Genomic DNA, 6938 nt, shown 5'->3' with positions numbered 1-6938 from the left:
ATTAGCTTTTGCAACAATTTTAACTGGAATCTGCAACATATTTGGTACCTTTTTGCAACATTTATAATTGAATAATGCAACAATTGTAATCGGCAGCTTTTTTGTTGCATTTCTTTTGAATAATTTAAACCTGTAATAAATGCAAATTTTGACTAATTTCGAAAAGTATAATCTGAAATATAATAAATATACTTCTAAACAATGATCCAAAATATACATACACAATCTTTTACAAAATAAGATAGAGTATCATAATATATGTACAATACATAGTTTTCAAAGTCTAAGAAACGACAATCCTGTACAAGAATTGACGTTTAACTCATATCAATTGCAAATTCTCATTATGAAATTATATTACAATAATGTACAAGTGATATTATATATTTACCTCAATACTTGGCTCATTCGATACGTTATTTGAAGGAGAGACAGAATCAGCTAAAAAACTAACATTACCCCATTTTACCCTTTAACATGCAAAAAAATAACTAGAATTAGAAGATGCAATTAAAACTGATTTAAGAAAGTTAGAGAAAAATGTTCTGGACAGCTGAACCAAAAAGGACTGGACAGGGTTCAATTCTTACTTGACATCTGTAGTAAGTTAATTGAATTCCTCGAGTCTTAACTCCTTTTTTTGCTATCAAACTTTAATAGGCAAGCTCGTCAATCCAATCAAATAAAAGAAAACAATATTTTCTTTCATTTTTTATGGTGATATAGATAATGCAAGAAGCGAAAATGCAAGCGGAAATGCAATTATTACCCAACTTTTTTATTTTGATATTTTAAATCCAAATTCTACAAACACAGAGTTAGTAAAAAAATTTGAGATTAATTACACGTATAACAAACCTGTAACGGTGGCAGTTAAACTGGTAGCATCAACCCATTGTGTCACTCGTTCTGCAGTCTTCAAATGCTGATATTATAATCGGCTGAAGGTCAATGTCGTTATAAATCCCCTAGGAAGAAAGAAGGAATCCTATAAATAATTACATCCTACCTGACTAAAAAAATGAAAATAAATTTCTCAATTGCTTGATACAAAATGCAATTATATTCATCAAAATTTGTTAGCCTAATAATGAATAAAGGGTCAAATAGGCCCCTTAAATTGGCATGGATAATCAATTTGGCCCAAATTCATTACCATATGGAATTGGGATACGTTTGAGGAGGTAGTATTCTACTACAGACATGGAAGCAGAAAATATCATTGCAAATGTAGCGATCGCACTTGACACCTATATATAGTAAATTACATAAACTTAATTACTCTAAAATTAATAATTAAGAAAAATAAGATACGTGAGGATGGATTCCCGTCTCAAGGAAAAGAGGATCTAAGATGAAACCACCACCAAGACCAAGCAAACCTCCAACAATACCAGCAATTAAACCACATAAACAGTAAACTATCAATTTAGGCACACTCAAATTACTTCATGCCTCTCCTTTTGATGATATCTTTCTTTTTCCCTTATAAATTCTAAATGTTTCATATACAGCTAACCCACTTGTTACTGGCACCTGAATTAATCACTCCAAATTTTACTCATTTTTTTTGTAGATTAGACCGAGATCAAATTAGCCTAGAAAGTACAATTTATTTTTGGTACCTGAAATTTATCATGCTTATACTTTGATACCGGAAATTTATTTTTACACTTAAAAACTACTATTACTTTAAATATTACAATGCACTTTTATATTTTTAATTTTATCCTCGACGTCACTTTCCCTCTTGTCCCCTCTCTCTAAAATTTGGGCTGAATGGATACCCAAAGATTGAATTGGACCAAATTGACTCCCCTGCCAACTTAAGGAGCCAATTTGACCCTTTATTCGCCTAATAATATAGTCACGTGAACGTATCGAGGGCAAGCAAGCTATCGTGATCTATTCAGACAATAAAAATAGAAAACCTGTAGACGTTATAAAAGTTATGGAATCAACAAAATAAATCAACTAACTCTCTTTTGATTTGATGATTCTTGTACTATTTACCAAACAAAAAGTTATGGCACATCTGCCATAAGTGGCGGTGGTGGTGGTGGACATATATATGCCAATTATGCCATAATATCATTAGTCAGTCTTAATATTGGCTACATTTACAACTCATATAAATTAAGGGACCCTCCTTTATGCTCTGATTTTATCAATTATATATTTCCATGCACCCAATGGCTACTCTATCGTACACTTTACCACGCATAAATGTTTATGGAGAATTTGACAATAATAAAACTTTAAATAAGCAGCATCTCATCACACTATTATACTGCATGCAGATGTTTTACATTTAAAGATACAGAAGGAGTGGCGGAGATGTATTTCCCATTCCGTCTCAATACTTGCAGGGATGAACTTGGAGAATTCTCATTAAAAGATTTAGAGATTTATTCAACCAATTATTCACTTCTCTCTATATTTATTTTATGTATTAAGTTCCATTTCAAACAAAAATATTGTCAACAGTATTTAAAAACAACCAGAAAGCAATAGAACAAAGATAAAGAAATGAAAACATTAACAAAGTATACCAAAAAATGCACGGAAATGAAAACTCGCTGCTGGCGAGCAGTGCATAATCAACTAATTAGTGATTAATTCTAGTCTTCCTCATTCTTGAATGAATATAAACAGATGAGAGATAAGAGGAGGGCTGAGAAAACAGAAGCTCAGCTGCTTGACACATTTGACTATCCCTGGAACAAAGGCAGTAATGGTGATAGACGCCCTAAAGATATCATACAAAAACTTGGTGAAATTGCTTCAAGAAGCTCCTTTAAATTTACAACAATCTTCAAAAAGCTTCTGTTTCTACGTCTTGGTCAAGTGGGTATCAAAATTGAAGCAGGCAAGCCACTATTGCCAGAAGAATGTACAGTGGAAAAAGTTTCCTCCATGGAATTTCAAATTTAGCAGGTGGCAGCCTAGATTACTAGTTTCGGAGAAATCTGGCATTGAAGAGAATTCCTCCAACATATGTGGAATCCTCACAAGTGAAGGTATGGTTTAATTTAGGGATAAGGTACCAAAATAGGTCTAAGGTTTTTGGGGAAGTATCAATTTACGCCCAACGTTCAAAATAGCACCAATATAAGCTTAAGGTTTACAACATAATATTAATTTAGGCTTAACGTTTACAATATAGCATCAATTTAGGCCTCACGTACAAAGTAGCACCAATATAGGCTTAACGTTTATAAAATAATACGAATTTAAGTTTAACGTTTTACAAAATATATACAATTTAAACTAAACTTCACAATTTTAAACTAAACAATATGTAATATATGCAAACTAAAAGTAATTTAAAATTGTGAAGTTTAGTTTAAATTGTATATATTTTGTAAAACGTTAAGCTTAAATTCGTATTATTTTATAAACGTTAAGCCTATATTGGTGCTACTTTGTACGTGAGGCCTAAATTGATGCTATATTGTAAACGTTAAGCCTAAATTGATATTATGTTGTAAACGTTAAGCCTATATTGGAGCTATTTTGAACGTTGGGCCTAAATTAGTACTTTCCCAAAAACCTTAGACCTATTTTGGTACCTTATCCCTTTAATTTGTTACTTGTAGTTGGTTTAAACAAGTGTTTCAAAGTTATCCCAGACCAGTACCCAGACCAAGTCGCCACAATAAAATTCCATTATCAGTCAGGCAGGTAAGATATGCCTTCAGTATAACATGATTAACCTTTTTAGTAAAAATCGGGTAATAGAATACATCTATGGCTCCTAAACTTAGCACAACTAACATTATACTTGCTGCGTTAAATGGAAAGCACTGCTATGATCATTCCATCTAAAAACAAAGTAACCCTCCTCTTGAAACTATTATCCTAAGATTACTACTGACATTCTCGTTTGCAATTTTATTTGGATATAAACTGATGGGTCAATTCAATACTCAAAATTAAAGCTTGACATTTTGATGGCATTTAAAAACAAAAAGGTACACATGAACTGAAACATCATGCACTTTTTATACCTCACTGACCCAATATAAATCCTGGAAAAACAAAGACATTAATCTTCAAGATAACAAGTCCTTACCGAGAAGCCGACACCAACACGAAAAGAAGCACCACAGCAGATTGATAGATCGGAGCAGATCTGCAGCCACCAAAGAAGGGAGAAGGTTCAGATTCATACCCAAAAAACTCAGAAATAAATCAAAGGAAGAAGAGAAATTTACCGAAAAAGAACCAAACGGACGGAGAAAGTGAGAAGCAGCAACTGCTAACATCAAATCGCCTTCTTTAATCCGTGGGATCTAATATCTATCCCCTTTCTTAAGGAGAGCTGTCGTGCTTAGGGAAAGAACAAGAGAGATGTAGAGAAGAGGGAGGAAGCCATGGAAGGTGTCGTGTTTTCTGAACGAAAGGAAGAATGGAGGAGGAGTTGAACCGCTGGGAAATGGGTAAAGAGTAACCCTTGTTTATTATTCCCAACTTACCCCTACAAATTACAGATTACCCCCTCCTGTTTTATCAATCCTTAAATTTGACCCCAACTTTCTTTTAATCTCTTCAATCATGTTCTTCCATATATCAATTTAGACCCAATTGTTTAAATATGATTCGATTAAACCCCTATGCATTACAATTACCTACTTTAGATCATTGAAACTTCAATTTAACCTTCAAAACATTTTTTTATTATCTATGCTTTGTGAAATGGAGTCTTTTTTTTATTAATTTTGATAAATAAATTCAAATTAATTTGTGCAAAGCACCATAAAAAGGTAAGAAGAAACATTTCATATAAAAATTTGAAAATTTCTTTTACAAGTTTATATATTAATAAAAAAAATTAATATTTAATATTGTATAACTGTTCCAAAAATTTAATATTATATAATTGTTCTCAAAAATTAATATTTTTATATATATATTAATAAAATAATAAATTATTTTAATTGCAACATTATATATTTGTTAGTTTTTCTTTATTTTTGCTGCATTAGATCACTTAAATGTAAATGCAACAATTAAAATTTTGTTGCTTTCTCGGTTTTACATTATTTTTTGTAACAATTTAAATAAATTGTTGGATTAACTTGCTTAAAAGCAACATGTCAAGCAACAATTAATATTTTTGTTGCATATTTTTTTATCATTTTGCTAATTTGAAGATTATTGCAACAAAAATGCAACATTATTGAAATACAACAAAATAAACTAATTTAATGCATCAATTTTCAAGCAACAAATTCAAATTTGGTTGCATTAGGGGGTTTTATGGTATAGTGTAAGAGATATATGAGGACTTACTTCACACTTAGTTCAGTTGCTTACTGAACATGAACTCAATCTACTGAACTAGAAAGTACCTATTCGTTACTAACTGATCAATTCGGTAAGTCTAGTCAATACAGCCTAAACCAATTTCCTTTTGGGTGCTCTTATAAATATGGAAGATAATGTTTTAGAGAGTGATAAAGGTTTTGTTTTTGTTACTGTTGTTGATCAGATGTTATCATTCTTAAAACATCAATTTTGCATGATACATTTATTTTCCCTGTTTCAGTAAATGAGGTAGTATTGGAAGGAGAGGAGACAGAAACAAAGAAAGTCAACAGGAGTACTACCAAAGCTTACAACAATACCGTGAAGGAAGGAGACTGATTTTGTGAAGAAACCTGAAAACAAGGTTGTTACTAACAGGTTAGAATTAATATAAGCAGTATAAAAAAACAACTATTGCTCTGTTATTTTGCATTTATATAATAATGTTTGGAGTCTTCACAGTTTTACTGAACACTTGTAATGTGCAAAAACTTTGAAAATGCCACTTGCAAGTTAGATTGTATTTATATTATCTATGTCTATAATTTTACATTCTAAATTATATGCAGTAGATAGATGAATTAATTATCATTTGTTTACTTCCTATTATAAAATGAATTGTTGGAACATAATTCGGGTTGCTGTGTTCAATTGTTCTTCTCTTTCCGTTGTGCTAGTGAATTGTGGTATACTACTCATTACTGTTTTATTAGCTTATACTCTTGGAAAGGCATTTGGTTCTTGAACTTTTTGATTTCACTTTATTAGACTCTCACATTATTGTTTTGTTGTATAAGCCTTTATCATTGTTAGAGAAGTCCTCCATATGGCTTAAAATAAAAGTTCAAAAGCAGAAATTGACTTGATATAATATAATTTGCTTCCAATCATCCTTCAATGACAGTCACCTTGACATATTATTTCTACTTCATACAATAGGACTTCCAACACCATTGTGACAGATTGCTGGACCTTTGTCGGATGTTTAAGGAAAATAAACTTTTTTAATGTCTTATTTTCATTTTCTTATTTGTAACATGAAGAATATCTGAACTTCTTTGACCATATACACCATGTATTTTATCTAAAGCCCCAACTCATGTCTTTTGCATGGAGAATTTACACTGTGAATTGGTAAACTTAAATGTAGGAAGTGAGGAATTCAACTAATGACTTGATAAACTATTTATTTTTTCCTATTTTGCTTTCTTTCCTTTTTACATTTAGGATTAATTATCTTTTTTTTTCCTTTTTGCTTTCATTCCTTTTTACATTGAGAATAATTATCTTTTTTCCTATTTTGCTTTCTTTCCCGTAAGCCTATATAAAGGCATGTTTTTCTGTTTTTTGAGGAGACTTTGGATGAATACAATTTGAGAGAGTTTTCTCTTTTCTTTTCCAATTGTCACCATTCTTTTGAATCAACGACCGTTGAAGGTTAGCTAGCGACATTCGTGTGTCGAATTAATGATAGCTAACGTTTATCTATAGAGAGTTTTTGATACGGATTGAAAGCGATAAATGGAGGTTTTAGTCGTAAACCAACAAAGATGTTCTTCTCAAGCTTAACTTGAAGGAGTGAATCCCGATAACAAGGTATAACCTTAATTCTCAAAGAGAAATGATAT

The 6938-nt window shown here is 31.3% G+C and overlaps 1 long non-coding RNA gene across 1 annotated transcript; it reads right to left on the bottom strand.

Moving 5' to 3' along the window:
* Positions 1–212: 212 nt before the first annotated feature.
* Positions 213–4418, bottom strand: LOC136227349 (uncharacterized). Its single transcript, XR_010688022.1, has 5 exons — positions 4218–4418; positions 4076–4135; positions 859–968; positions 392–470; positions 213–299 (listed from the first exon to the last, which is right to left on the bottom strand). It is a non-coding gene; the product is annotated as an uncharacterized lncRNA (long non-coding RNA).
* Positions 4419–6938: the final 2520 nt, after the last annotated feature.

Source organism: Euphorbia lathyris, chromosome 4, assembly GCF_963576675.1.
Source record: "Euphorbia lathyris chromosome 4, ddEupLath1.1, whole genome shotgun sequence".
Taxonomy (NCBI): Eukaryota; Viridiplantae; Streptophyta; class Magnoliopsida; order Malpighiales; family Euphorbiaceae; genus Euphorbia; species Euphorbia lathyris.
Note: the sequence above shows the minus strand (reverse complement) of the source record. Positions and strands in the feature narration are given on the sequence as shown.